The sequence below is a fragment of the Schistocerca cancellata genome, chromosome 1 (assembly GCF_023864275.1).
Source record: "Schistocerca cancellata isolate TAMUIC-IGC-003103 chromosome 1, iqSchCanc2.1, whole genome shotgun sequence".
Classification (NCBI taxonomy): domain Eukaryota; kingdom Metazoa; phylum Arthropoda; class Insecta; order Orthoptera; family Acrididae; genus Schistocerca; species Schistocerca cancellata.
Window position 1 is genome coordinate 1,162,367,126 of NC_064626.1, and position 14,536 is coordinate 1,162,381,661.

A 14,536-nucleotide genomic window follows, 5' to 3' on the forward strand; every position below is an offset into this window, starting at 1 on the left:
AGTGCCGCAGGGAAGTTTGACAGGACAGCTGTTATTATCTACACTGCTGGAAAAATTAGAAATCTCTTTTAGAGGTTTCCAGTTCACTCAAGATTTATTGTTGCAGCAGTGCATAAGGAAACGGCCTTGCCACAGTGGATACACCGGTTCCCGTGAGATTACCGAAGTTAAGCGCTGTTGGGCGTGGCCGGCACTTGGATGGGTGACCATCCAGCCGCCATGTGCTGTTGCCATTTTTCGGGGTGCACTCAGGCTCGTGATGCCAACTGAGGAGCTACTCGACCGAATAGTAGCGGCTTCGGTCAAGAATACCATCATAACGACCGGGAGAGCAGTGTGCTGACCCCACGCCCCTCCTATCCGCATCCTCCTCTGAGGATGACATGGCGGTCGGATGGTCCCGGTAGGCCACTCGTGGTCTGAGGACGGAGTAACAGTGCATAAGGATCACATAAAATGATTACATTTACAGATCAATACCACAACCGGTTCTCAGGTACCAGTTATAGACCCATGCTCAAACACCCATACTAGTATGTGGTGTAGCCTCCACGGGAGGCAATGCAGGCGGCGAATATTATCCTAGGATACTTGTACTTTTGTAACAGTTGTTGGTTGATGAGGCACACAAGTCACTTCTCGTCCCATCATATCCCATACTTGCTCGAATGAAGACAAATCCGGAACGCTGGCCAGAGAAGCCGCTGTACGTCTTGGAGAGCACAATGAGTTTCACAGGCAGTGCGAGGGCTAGCGTTATCCTACTAGAACAACACATCATCTGCTGCAAGAACGGCAAAAGAACTGGATTAACAACGTTAACGTTCTGTACTTGCTGAGCAATGGTTAGTGTCCCCTCCAGAAACACTATAGGTGAACGAGAGCTGTAACGTATCGCACTCTGGACCATAATGCCTAGTATGGGGTCAGTGTGTGTTAGATGAATGCGCTCTAGGAGACAGTGTTCACCAGGTCTACGTTATACGCACAAATGACCATCACTTACGTGCTAGAATCTGCTTTCATCGCTAAATACCACGGCGCGCTATTCTACCTTCCAAGTAATCCTATGACGGCATCAGTCGAGCCGCCGGCCGGTGTGGCCGTGCAGTTCTAAGTGCGTCAGTTTGGAACCGCGTGACCGCTACGGTCGCAGGTTCGAATCCTGCCTCGGGCATGGATGTGTGTGATGTCCTTAGGTTAGTTAGGTTTAATTAGTTCTAAGTTCTAGGCGACTAATGACCTCAGAAGTTGAGTCGCATAGTGCTCAGAGCCATTTGAACCATTCTTGAACCATCAGTCGAGCCGTGCAAGTCGATGCTGCGGCGTGAGTAGAAGACGGGATAGAGGTGTGCGTGCCAGTAGTCCCACAGCTAATAACCGGTTCGCAACAGTTGGTGTTGACACGTCTGGCTCACAAGCCCTCTTACCTGTGCTGTGATAGCTTTATGATGTGCCACTGCTAGACTTACAGTACAATGGTCAAGGCTAGCATCTGTGCTGCTTGGACGTCCAGAACCTCGTTTACAGGCATGAAAATGTTCACGCAACGAACCAAGATCGTTGCAAAACTGGCGCAGCACGTCCAGCTTGCATGACAATTCTCTGAAAGGAGCACCCCGAAACTTAGAAGGGCACAGACTGGCCCATTTCAGACTCGCTCTGTTGGCTGTAGGACGCACGAGCGTGTCTCCGTGGCATTGTTGCCTGTTTGCTTCACACGCTTGCACCACACTGAGCCTTCTGGCTGTGAGCACTCCGTATGAAAAGGACGGCGCTCTGGTAGCAATGCCACTACGCTACCTGTCTGCGGACGACGTTGAAAGCATTATCAGTATATCTACTGTTTCCCAGGTGGCATGCACCGTCGTCGGATCTAAATCGACGTCGTCTTTCCAGGTATACTAATTTTTTTCCGGCAGCATGTACACATAAATGATCTGGCGGACAGGGTAAGCAGCACTCTGCGGCTATTAGCTGATGATGATGTGGTGTATGGGAAGGTGTTGGCGATGATTAACTGCAGCGGTATACAAGATGACTTTGACAAAATTTGTTGTTGGTGTAACTAATGGGAGACAGCTCTGTACGTAGAAAAATGTGAGTTAATGCAGATGAGTAAGGAAAAGCTAACCGATAACGTTCGAATGCAGCATTATTATACAGTCACATCGATTAAACATCTAGGCGACGTTGCGAAGCGACATGAAACGGAATCAGCTAGTGATGGTTGACGCCAACTGCAGAACGATTCTACTAGCGCTAACACTCGTTTTGCGTAAGGATCACGTACATAGGGTTAGAGAGATCAGGACTCTTACCGAGCCATATAGACTGCCATTTTCCCCTCGTTCTATATGCAAGTGGAACAGAAAGGAAATGACTGGTACTGGTGCAAGGCACCCCCCCCCCCCCCCACCCCCAAACACCATACGTTGTCTTGCGCATTATCTACACTCCTGGAAATTGAAATAAGAACACCGTGAATTCATTGTCCCAGGAAGGGGAAACTTTATTGACACATTCCTGGGGTCAGATACATCACATGATCACACTGACAGAACCGCAGGCACATAGACACAGGCAACAGAGCATGCACAATGTCGGCACTAGTACAGTGTATATCCACCTTTCGCAGCAATGCAGGCTGCTATTCTCCCATGGAGACGATCGTAGAGATGCTGGATGTAGTCCTGTGGAACGGCTTGCCATGCCATTTCCACCTGGCGCCTCAGTTGGGCCAGCGTTCGTGCTGGAGGTGCAGACCGCGTGAGACGACGCTTCATCCAGTCCCAAACATGCTCAATGGGGGACAGATCCGGAGATCTTGCTGGCCAGGGTAGCTGACTTACACCTTCTAGAGCACGTTGGGTGGCACGGGATACATGCGGACGTGCATTGTCCTGTTGGAACAGCAAGTTCCCTTGCCGGTCTAGGAATGGTAGAACGATGGGTTCGATGACGGTTTGGATGTACCGTGCACTATTCAGTGTCCCCTCGACGATCACCAGTGGTGTACGGCCAGTGTAGGAGATCGCTCCCCACACCATGATGCCGGGTGTTGGCCCTGTGTGCCTCGGTCGTATGCAGTCCTGATTGTGGCGCTCACCTGCACGGCGCCAAACACGCATACGACCATCATTGGCACCAAGGCAGAAGCGACTCTTATCGCTGAAGACGACACGTCTCCATTCGTCCCTCCATTCACGCCTGTCGCGACACCACTGGAGGCGGGCTGCACGATGTTGAGGCGTGAGCGGAAGACGGCCTAACGGTGTGCGGGACCGTAGCCCAGCTTCATGGAGACGGTTGCGCATGGTCCTCGCCGATAGCCCAGGAGCAACAGTGTCCCTAATTTGCTGGGAAGTGGCGGTGCGGTCCCCTACGGCACTGCGTAGGATCCTACGGTCTTGGCGTGCATCCGTGCGTCGCTGCGGTCCGGTCCCAGGTCGACGGGCACGTGCACCTTCCGCCGACCACTGGCGACAACATCGAAGTACTGTGGAGACCTCACGCCCCACGTGTTGAGCAATTCGGCGGTACGTCCACCCGGCCTCCCGCATGCCCACTATACGCCCTCGCTCAAAGTACGTCAACTGCACATACGGTTCACGTCCACGCTGTCGCGGCATGCTACCAGTGTTAAAGACTGCGATGGAGCTCCGTATGCCACGGCAAACTGGCTGACACTGACGGCGGCGGTGCACAAATGCTGCGCAGCTAGCGCCATTCGACGGCCAACACCGCGGTTCCTGGTGTGTCCGCTGTGCCGTGCGTGTGATCATTGCTTGTACAGCCCTCTCGCAGTGTCCGGAGCAAGTATGGTGGGTCTGACACACCGGTGTCAATGTGTTCTTTTTTCCATTTCCAGGAGTGTATATAGATGTACACTACGTGATCAAAAGTATCCGGACAAATGGCTGAAAAGGACTTACCAGTTCGTGGCGCCCTCCGTGGGTAATACTGGAATTCAGTATGGTTTTGGCCCGCCCTTAGCCTCGATGACAGCTTCCACTCTCTCAGGCATAAGTTCAATCTGGCGCTGGAAGGTTTCTTGGGGAATGGCAGCTCATTCTTCACGGAGTTCTGCACTCAGGAGAAGTATGGGTGTCGGTCGGCGAGACCTGGCACGAAGTCGGCGTTCCAAAACATCCCAACGATGTTCTATAGGATTCAGGTCAGGACTCTGTGCAGGCCAGTCCATTACAGGGACTTTATTGTCGTGTAACCACTCCGCCACAGGCCGTCCATTATGAGCAGGTGCTCGATCGTGTTGAAAGATGCAATCGTCATCCCCGAATAGCTCTTCAACAGTGGGAAGCAAGAAGGTGTTTAAAACATCAGTGTAGGCCTGCGCTGTGATAGTGCCACGCAAAACAACAAGGGGAGCAAGCCCCCTCCATGAGAAACACGACCACACCACAGCACCACCGCCTCCGAATTTTACTGTTGGCACTGCACACGCTGGCAGATGACGTTCGCCAGGCATTCGCCATACCTACACCCCGTCGTCGGATCGCCACATTGTGTACCGTGATTTGTCACTCCACACAACGTTTTTCCACTGTTCAATCGTCCAATGTTTACGCTCCTTACACCAAGCGAGGCGTCGTTTGGCATTTACCGGCGTGATGTGTGGCTTATGAGTAGTTGCTCGACCATGAAATCCAAGTTTTCTCACCTCCTGCCTAACTGCAGTGGATCCTGATGCAGTTTGGAAATCCTGTGTGATGGTCTGGATAGATGTCTGCCTGTTACACAATACGACCCTCCTTAATTGTCGGTCAACAGACGATGTCGGCCTGTACGCTTTTGTGCTGTACGTGTCTCTTCACGTGAACATTTCACTATCACATCGGAAACAGGGGACCTAGGGATGTTTAGAAGAGTGGAAATCTCGCGTACAGACGTGTGCCTCAAGTGACACTCAAGTACTTGACCACATTCGAAGTAAGCAAGTCCCGCGGAGCGCCCCAGTCTGCTCTCACAATGTATAATGATTAGTTTCGTCGCTGATATGGAGTACCTGGCAGTAGGTGGCAGCACAATGCACATATATGAAAAACGTATGTTTTTGTGGGTGTACGGATACTTTTGATCACATAGTGTAGATGTAGACGCAGTTAACGTGAGATATTCATCAAAAAAATGGTTCAAATGGCTCTGAGCACTATGGGACTCAACATCTCAGGTCATAAGTCCCCTAGAACTTAGAACTACTTAAACCTAACTATCCTAAGGACATCACACACACCCATGCCCGAGGCAGGATTCGAACCTGCGACCGTAGCAGTCCCGCGGTTAGATATTCATCAATGTCTTCCAGTTTTCCTGTATCCATATTTCTAACAGAAGGCAGCTGATATCTTTATTTTAGGTTGTTAAATGTGAGCTGCTAATGGGTAATCTATTACTATCACCTGTGTAACCTGATATGTTGTTTTTTTATGAGGGAGGCAAGTTAGTGTCGAGCACACTGCGCCCTGAATTAAATTGTGGCCACTTAGAAGTTTATATAAAACACTCCTGTTTAAAACTCTACTGTGCTATCCTTTCAGTTTCTGTTGATAATGACTACTGTCTTGGCTTGCTTTGTGTGGCCAACATAACTCTGCAAAGTAGTCAGTGAAATCTTTAATACAAAGAAGAAACTTGAAGATGGGAAATGTCACATCTGACACACTAAGTAATTGTTTTTTCCAAGTTTTGCAGCTAAAGGCGCCATTCTGTGATTGGAAATATTGTAAAAAACAAGCTTGGTTTCATAGCTGAGTGTATGCCAGTGGTTAAACTGTCATTGATAAATTGCAATAGTTGCAGCTGTACGTCTTGAGATCAGATTGAGATGAAGACAACGCAGGCCTCATGCTGGTAAAGTGGCTACTGATAAGGCTACTTCAACTTAATTCTTTATTTGAACAGTTTTAGGTGTGAAATACTGTAATTTCTTACCTATACTTTCAGCCACTGAAGTGTGTGGTGAAGAACCGTGTGCTCTGCTATAAGAAATATACGCTACATCTGAAGACAATATTGTAAATTTGTAGTTAAAGAACGAGAGACAGAACTCAGAGGTGAGGTTTTATATTGATGTCACTTTCATCATTAAAAAAGTTCGCTAGTCAGAAATGACTGGATGATAGTCTGCGTGAAGTACTCTTCTATCTTCAAAGATGAAGAAGGTTGAAAGATACGATTCATTTACTCTCATGTATAAAAAATACTATATTATCTGTAGAAAAGCATCAGATATACCTGTTCTGAAGGACTGGATAAGTTTCGGCTTCCAGTGCTAATTCAGTGTTGCTAAATGACAAATTTCAATTTAATTGGTGCCTCGTAAAGGTGCAAATACACGGATGAGCCAAAACATTATGACTACTTGATTAATAGCTTGAAATACATAAATGATTCTGCGTATCAGATCACAAAGTTTGTTGGTAGGTTTGTGGCACTAGATGTGGCGTTAGATGTCTACGTACAGGCCATATAATTCGCCTAAATAATAGGCCACTGATTTGCGTACGCAGTGATGGCTCCTGATAGCGACCCAGATGGGTTCCACAGGATTTACATCGGCTTAATTTGGTCGCCGGGACATCAAAGTGAGTTCACCATAACGCTCCCCAAACCACTGTAGCACGGTTCTGGCTCCGACACACGGACAATTGTACTACTGAAAGATGACATCTCCGTCGGTGAAGACATCAATCGTGAAAGGATGCAGCTGGTTAGGATCTGTCAGCGGGTGTTCGATTACTACCACAGGTCCCACGCAAACGCAGAAGAATGTCTCCGACGGCATTATACTACTCCTACCAGTCTGCGTCCGTGGCGCGCTGCACGCTTCGAGCCGCCGTTTACCTCGATGACGGCGTTTGTGGAGACGGCCGTCGACCTACTGAAGCAAAGATGTGGTTCGCCCGAAGAGCCGACACATTTCCATTGATCGGCAGTCGAATTCAGATGGTCCCGTGTAGAGTGCAATTGTCATTGACGATGTCGTTGGATCAACATGTCAACACATAGAGGTGGTCTGCTGCGGAGCTCCGTGTTCAACAATGTACGATGAACGGTGTGCTCCGAAACACTCGTGCGTGCACCAGCAATGTGCTGTTTCGGCAGAGATGCCACAGATCGCCATCTATCCCACTTTACGAGGTGCATTCAAGTTCTAAGGCCTCCGATTTTCTTTTTCTCCGGGCTGGAAAGAGATAGAAACATGCGCATTGTTTTAAAATGAGGCCGCGTTCATTGTCAATACGTCCCAGAGATGGCAGCACCGTACGGCAGATGGAATTTTACCGCCAGCGGCGAGAAAGAGAACCGTTTTAAATACTTAAAATGGCGACGTTTTCCTTACTTGAACAGCGTGCAATCATTCGTTTTCTGAATTTGCGTGGTGTGAAACCAATTGAAATTCATCGACGGTTGAAGGAGACATGTGGTGATGGAGTTCGTGGGTGCGACAGTTTAATGAAGGCAGAACATCGTGTGACGACAAACCGAAACAACCTCGGGCTCGCACAAGCCGGTCTGACGACATGATCGAGAAAGTGGAGAGAATTGTTTTGGGGGATCGCCGAATGACTGTTGAACAGATCGCCTCCAGAGTTGGCATTTCTGTGGGTTCTGTGCACACAATCCTGCATGACGACCTGGAAATGCGAAAAGTGTCATCCAGGTGGGTGCCACGAATTCTGACGGATGACCACATGGCTGCCCGTGTGGCATGTTGCCAAGCAATGTTGACATGCAACGACAGCATGAATGGGGCTTTCTTTTCGTCGGTTGTGACAATGAATGAGACGTGGATGCCATTTTTAAATCCAGAAACAAAGCGGCAGTCAGCTCAATGGAAGCACACAGATTCACCGCCACCAAAAAAATTTCGGGTAACCGCCAGTGCTGAAAAAATGATGGTGTCCATGTTCTGGGACAGCGAGGAAGTAATCCTCACCCATTGCGTTCCAAAGGGCACTACGGTAACAGGTGCATCCTTCGAAAATGTTTTGAAGAACAAATTTCTTCTTGCACTGCAACAAAAACGTCCGGGAAGGGCTGCGCGTGTGCTGTTTCACCGAGACAACGCACCCGCACATCGAGCTAACGTTACGCAACAGTTTCTTCGTGATAACAACTTTGAAGTGATTCCTCACGCTCCCTACTCACCTGACCTGGCTCCTAGTGACTTTTGTCTTTTTCCAACAATGAAAAACACTCTCCGTGTCCGCACATTCACCAGCCGTGCTGCTATTGCCTCAGCGATTTTCCAGTGGTCAAAACAGACTCCTAAAGAAGCCTTCGCCGCTGCCATGGAATCATGGCGTCAGCGTTGTGAAAAATGTGTACGTCTGCAGGGCGATTACGTCGAGAAGTAACGGCAGTTTCATCGATTTCGGGTGAGTAGTTAATTTGAAAAAATATCGGAGGCCTTAGAACTTGAATGCACCTCGTACAGAGCAGGCAATCCTCTGAATCGCACGCTCCGTGAACAGTCGTGATGTTCACCAGTTAGCGCCTAGTGGTAGTTTCACTGTCCTTCTACCTCTTTCCTTAAATGCTAACGATAATAGCACGTGAACATTTGAACAGCTTGCTCAATTTTGAGACACTTGTTCACATGTTTGGCGTAATAATAATCTGCCTTTTGTCTAAGTCGCTTATCTCAGTGTACGGGGTGCATTCAAGAACGATAATATCCGAAAACGCCTTTTTTCTGCACTAGTGATGGCGCAGCGTTTCGTCTGCCCTAGCTCCAGTATGCTGGCTCCGTTAGGAACACTGGTGTCCAGACCTCCCATGCATCAGGCGTGTTCAGCGATCTGCTCGTGCCAGCTGGCTCATGCTCAGGCCACAGCAGCGAGCAACTGACTGGCTCACGGCGATACGTAGTGATTACAGGAGGGGTGTGCGGAAGGCAGGGGAGGGAGGGATCAGAACAAGACAGCGTCGAAACGAGTCTTAATTCTACAACCGATAGTGTCACGTTAATCGGATATGTAGAGTTTCACAGTGGCTTATTAATGCGTTACGTAGCAAATTTATTTTCTAAGACTTGCATTAATGGTTCAAAAAATGGTTCAAATGGCTCTGAGCACTATGGGACTTAACATCTGTGGTCATCAGTCCCCTAGAACTTAGAACTACTTAAACCTAACTAACCTAAGGACATCACACGCATCCACGCCCGAGGCAGGATTCGAACCTGCGACCGTAGCAGTCGCGCGGTTCCGGACTGAGCGCCTAGAACCACTAGACCACTGCGGCCGGACTTGCTTAATGAAAAACGACAATGAAGTGAAACATCTCTTAGTACACTCGAAGATAAGAAAAAAGAACGACGCACCACCAAGGAGTTTGCAAGTTGATCACAAATTAATATCCATACAGGACGGAAAAGGCACAGTTGTAAGCTTTGGCGGCCGATGGACAAACGTGTGATGCTGCAGCGCTATTTCACCGTGGGGCTGGCGAGGATAGTAAACAGGGGACATGTCGATAGCAGGGTATAGAATCTTTGCGAATTTCATTCCGTGTACTCAGTTGGAGGCGCGTGAGCAGTAGAGATGGGGGATCCGCTCTTGAACTGATTCATAGAGTTGAATCTTTCAAAGGAGTGAACTATCAGTGATTCAGAAAAAAAGAACGGTAGCTCCAAACGTTTCCCACGGCAGAGAGAGAGAGAGAGAGAGAGAGAGAGAGAGAGAGAGAGAGAGAGACGGAGCATGTCAGCAGCGCCTCTGCTGGTCACAGCACAGTGCACGCCACACAACACAGCCAGCGCCGGCCTCTGCCCTGCTTCTACCTTGGCTGCCTGCGTTGTGCAGTGCCCCATTGGATTTTGTGTTTCACATATGCCGTGCCATCTCTGTGCGTCGTCTGCCGCGTGCAGTGTCTGGCGCAGCTTAACTTCGCATCGCACTCTGTCGGTGATCGTTTCAGTCGCACATCCTGCCCTCTGGGCAGTTGATGCAAGCAACAGGACAGAGAGCCAACTAGCGGATAACATAGGAACTACTTGCAACAACCTGCTCGCAAGGGAACGGACGATTTGTCTCGGAGCGGGTGAGTTCACCGCTCCCCCCACTCTCGGAACTCGCCCGCTCAACACTCACCCCACCGTTCTTGACTCTAGCCAGAGCATTGAGCAAAGCAACTCAGGTGTCACTCTGGTCTCTGCGGTCTTAGCTCACGCAGTAATACAGCTCGCGGCTCGACCTGCTAGACTCAGTGCTTCTGCATCGGAGTTCGTCTCTACTGGATATTGTTCTTCCTAGTAATACCGCTATGTATATTACATTATTATGTTATGTATACATCATTTGTTTTTATTTTATTTTTATTTGTTTAAACTGATCAGATTAGGTTCCTGACGACTCCTCTTACTATAGGATTTTTATTATGGACACTCGAATTTACGCTTTAATTACGAGCGGACCGATAAATGTATCGCAAAATGTGATACACCAATATTTTCCTTGTTTTATTCTGCGTAAGGCTATATGCAGCACTTTCGTTTTACAGTCAAATTTATATTTTTTTTTCTTATTCTGGTACGGATTTTGCGATTTTAGGCGTCTTCGGAAGGAAACGTTCACTTTAAAAGTATATGGCTTGCGATGTATTTGTATGAGGTTAATGAAATTTTAATACATTATAGCCAAATGTATTGTTAATGTAAATCTCAAGTTACAACATTTTCCGATCACCCAAAAAGCCACGATAGTGCAAAATAAATCAATAATCAAAAACTTTGTCATATCGTGGAAATTTCAATAAACAATACAAAATTCTTACTCATTATCTGTGTTACTTCAAAATAAGATCAAATAAGATCAAAATACAGGTATAGTACTGGAATAAACCAAGTTTAAAGGGCAATGTGCCTTCCATTTATTTTCTATTGTAAATGAGTGGTGAGTCATGAAAAAGAGCTAATTCATTTCAGGGAGTGAACAGCTCTGATCCGATCTCTGAAAAGAACAGTTTTGCCCATTTCTAGTGAGCAGTGTAGGCAGATGTCGGCATTTGAGAGAGGACGTGTAGCTGGGTTCAAGGAAGCCGGTTGGAGTAACCTGCGAATCGCTCGTTATTTGGAGAGGAGCGATGCCACTGTTCGATAATGTTGGCAGGAATGGGTGAACCATGACCAAAAATTTGGAATTTTGTGGTAAGTTCCTATGGGACCAAACTGCTGAGGTCATCGGTCCCCAGGCTTACACATTACATAATCTAACTAAAACTACATTAAGCTAAGAACAACACACACACACACACACACACACACAAGTCCGAGGGAGGAATCGAACCTCCGACGGGGGGAGTCGCGCGAACCGTGGCAAGGCGCCCTAGATCGCACAGCTACCCCGGGCGGCGAACCATGATCGAACACAGCACAATATAGAAGAGGTCGACCTAGGGAGACAACAGAACTTGAAGACCATGCTGTCGTCAGAGAGACAGTCAGAGCACCGGCTTCATCATTATCGTCGGTCACACGTTGAACTGGTGTTTCAGTGACCACATGGGCCATTAATAGGTGGCTCACAGAAAGGGGTCTGAGCTCACGAGGCCATTGACCTCTGTGCACCAACAAGCCAGTTTGCAGTGGTGTCGGACACATCCAGTCTGGAATCTGGTTGACTGGAGTAGAATTTTCTCCAGTGATGAATCCCGCTTCGAACTGAGCCGTAATGACCAGTGAAGACGTGTTTGCAAACACACCAGACAGCGTGGGGATCCCAAGCTGATTCTCGCCCACTTTACCGCCCGACAACCAGGAGCGATCGTGTGCTGCGGCATTTCTTTAATGCACATTCACAAAGCCACGTTACTTGCGTTCGACAGTTACGCCGTAGCAGCTGCGCACACTTGTGAGTCGTCAGCAGTCGAAGAAAATAAAATGTTCCTCCTCTCACTTCTATTAACCCCACAATGGCCGCATTTCATACCACACTGCCTCCGACGTGAGCGACAAACTTTATTTAGCTCACGGCCAAATTCACCAACGTCAATTAAAATCACGCAGATCTTAAAATGCTACTGTCTCCGTAAGTACTTTTTTTTGTTACTCAGCAAGAAAAATTCACTCTTAAGTAGCTGTTAACGTTAGTTGACATTTATGGACTCCGCTGTTTGTTACTAGGAGCACATTATCATAAAATAATCAGAACATTGCTGGCCGCTCAAACATTTTATTCGGGTGACATGCGGCTTGTGGGCCGTAGGTTAAGGACCAGTGTTCTGTTCCACTCTAGTGAGACATTCAAAAACTTCGCGTTGGCGAATGGCGAACTATTTTTGGGGATTGGTTCAAATGGCTCTGACCACTATGGGACTTAACTGCTGAGGTCATTAGTCCCCTAGAACTTAGAACTACTTAAACCTAATTAACCTAAGGACATCACACACATCCATCCCCGAGGCAGGATTCGAACCTGCGACCGTAGCGGTCTCGCGGTTCCAGACTGTAGCGTCTAGAGTCGCTCGGCCACGCCGGCCGGCTATTTTTGGGGATTCCACGGTAAATGGTTCAGGGTACACCTGTTAATAGTCAGTACCCGTTACATGTCCCACCTTTTTGCTATCGTTACTCCTTGCTCAGTGTACATATGAATAAAATTGGTGATAGGCTAGAATCCTGTCTCACACCTTTCGCAACCACAGCTCCCCTTTCGCGCCCCTCGACTCTTGTTTCTGTACACGTTGTAAATAGTCTTTCGCTCCCTCTATTTTATCCCTGCCACCTTCAGAATTTCAAAGAGAATATTCCAGTCAACACTGTCAAATGCTTTCTGTAGTCTGCAAATGCTATAAACGAAGCTTTGCCTTTCCTTAACCTATCTTCTAAGATAAGTTGTGGGGTCAGTTTTGCCTTCCGTGTTCCAACATTTCTACGGAATCAAAACTGATCTTCCCCGAGATCTGCTTTTACCAGTTGTTCCATTCTTTTATAAAGAATTCGTATTAGTGTTTCGCAAGCATAACTTATTAAATTGATAATCTTGCAGTTTTCCTACCTGTCAGCACCCGCTTTCTTCCGAATTGGGATTATTATATTCCTCTTGAAGTCTGGGGGTATTTCGCCTTTCACATACATCTTGCTTGCCAGATGCAAGATTTTTGTCATGACTGGCTCTCCCAAGGCTATCAGTAGGTCTGATAGAATGTCGTCCACTCCTGGAGCCTTGTTTCGACTAAGGTCTTTCAGTGTTCTGTCAAATTTTTCTGGCAGTATAGTGTCTCCAATCCCGTCTTCATCTAAGTCCTGTTCACTTTCTATAATATTGCTTTCAAGTTCATTTCCCTTGTATAGACCCTCTGAATACTCCTTTCACCTGCCAGTTTTCCCTTCTTTGCTTAGACTTGATTCTCCGCCTGAGCTCTTACTATTCATACATCTGCTTATCTTTCCTCCAAAGGCCTCTAATTTTCCTGTAGGCGGTATCTACACTCCTGGAAATTGAAATAAGAACACCGTGAATTCATTGTCCCAGGAAGGGGAAACTTTATTGACACATTCCTGGGGTCAGATACATCACATGATCACACTGACAGAACTACAGGCACATAGACACAGGCAACAGAGCATGCACAATGTCGGCACTAGTACAGTGTATATCCACCTTTCGCAGCAATGCAGGCTGCTATTCTCCCATGGAGACGATCGTAGAGATGCTGGATGTAGTCCTGTGGAACGGCTTGCCATGCCATTTCCACCTGGCGCCTCAGTTGGACCAGCGTTCGTGCTGGACGTGCAGACCGCGTGAGACGACGCTTCATCCAGTCCCAAACATGCTCAATGGGGGACAGATCCGGAGATCTTGCTGGCCAGGGTAGTTGACTTACACCTTCTAGAGCACGTTGGGTGGCACGGGATACATGCGGACGTGCATTGTCCTGTAGGAACAGCAAGTTCCCTTGCCGGTCTAGGAATGGTAGAACGATGGGTTCGATGACGGTTTGGATGTACCGTGCACTATTCAGCGTCCCCTCGACGATCACCAGTGGTGTACGGCCAGTGTAGGAGATCGCTCCCCACACCATGATGCCGGGTGTTGGCCCTGTGTGCCTCGGTCGTATGCAGTCCTGATTGTGGCGCTCACCTGCACGGCGCCAAACACGCATACGACCATCATTGGCACCAAGGCAGAAGCGACTCTGATCGCTGAAGACGACACGTATCCATTCGTCCCTCCATTCACGCCTGTCGCGACACCACTGGAGGCGGGCTGCACGACGTTGGGGCGTGAGCGGAAGACGGCCTAACGGTGTGCTGGTCCGTAGCCCAGCTTCATGGAGACGGTTGCGAATGATCCTCGCCGATACCCCAGGAGCAACAGTGTCCCTAATTTGCTGGGAAGTGGCGGTGCGGTCCCCCACGGCACTGCGCAAGATCCTACGGTCTTGGCGTGCATCCGTGCGTCGCTGCGGTCCGGTCCCAGGTCGACGGGCACGTGCACCTTCCGCCGACCACTGGCGACAACATCGATGTACTGTGCAGACCTCACGCCCCACGTGTTGAGCAATTCGG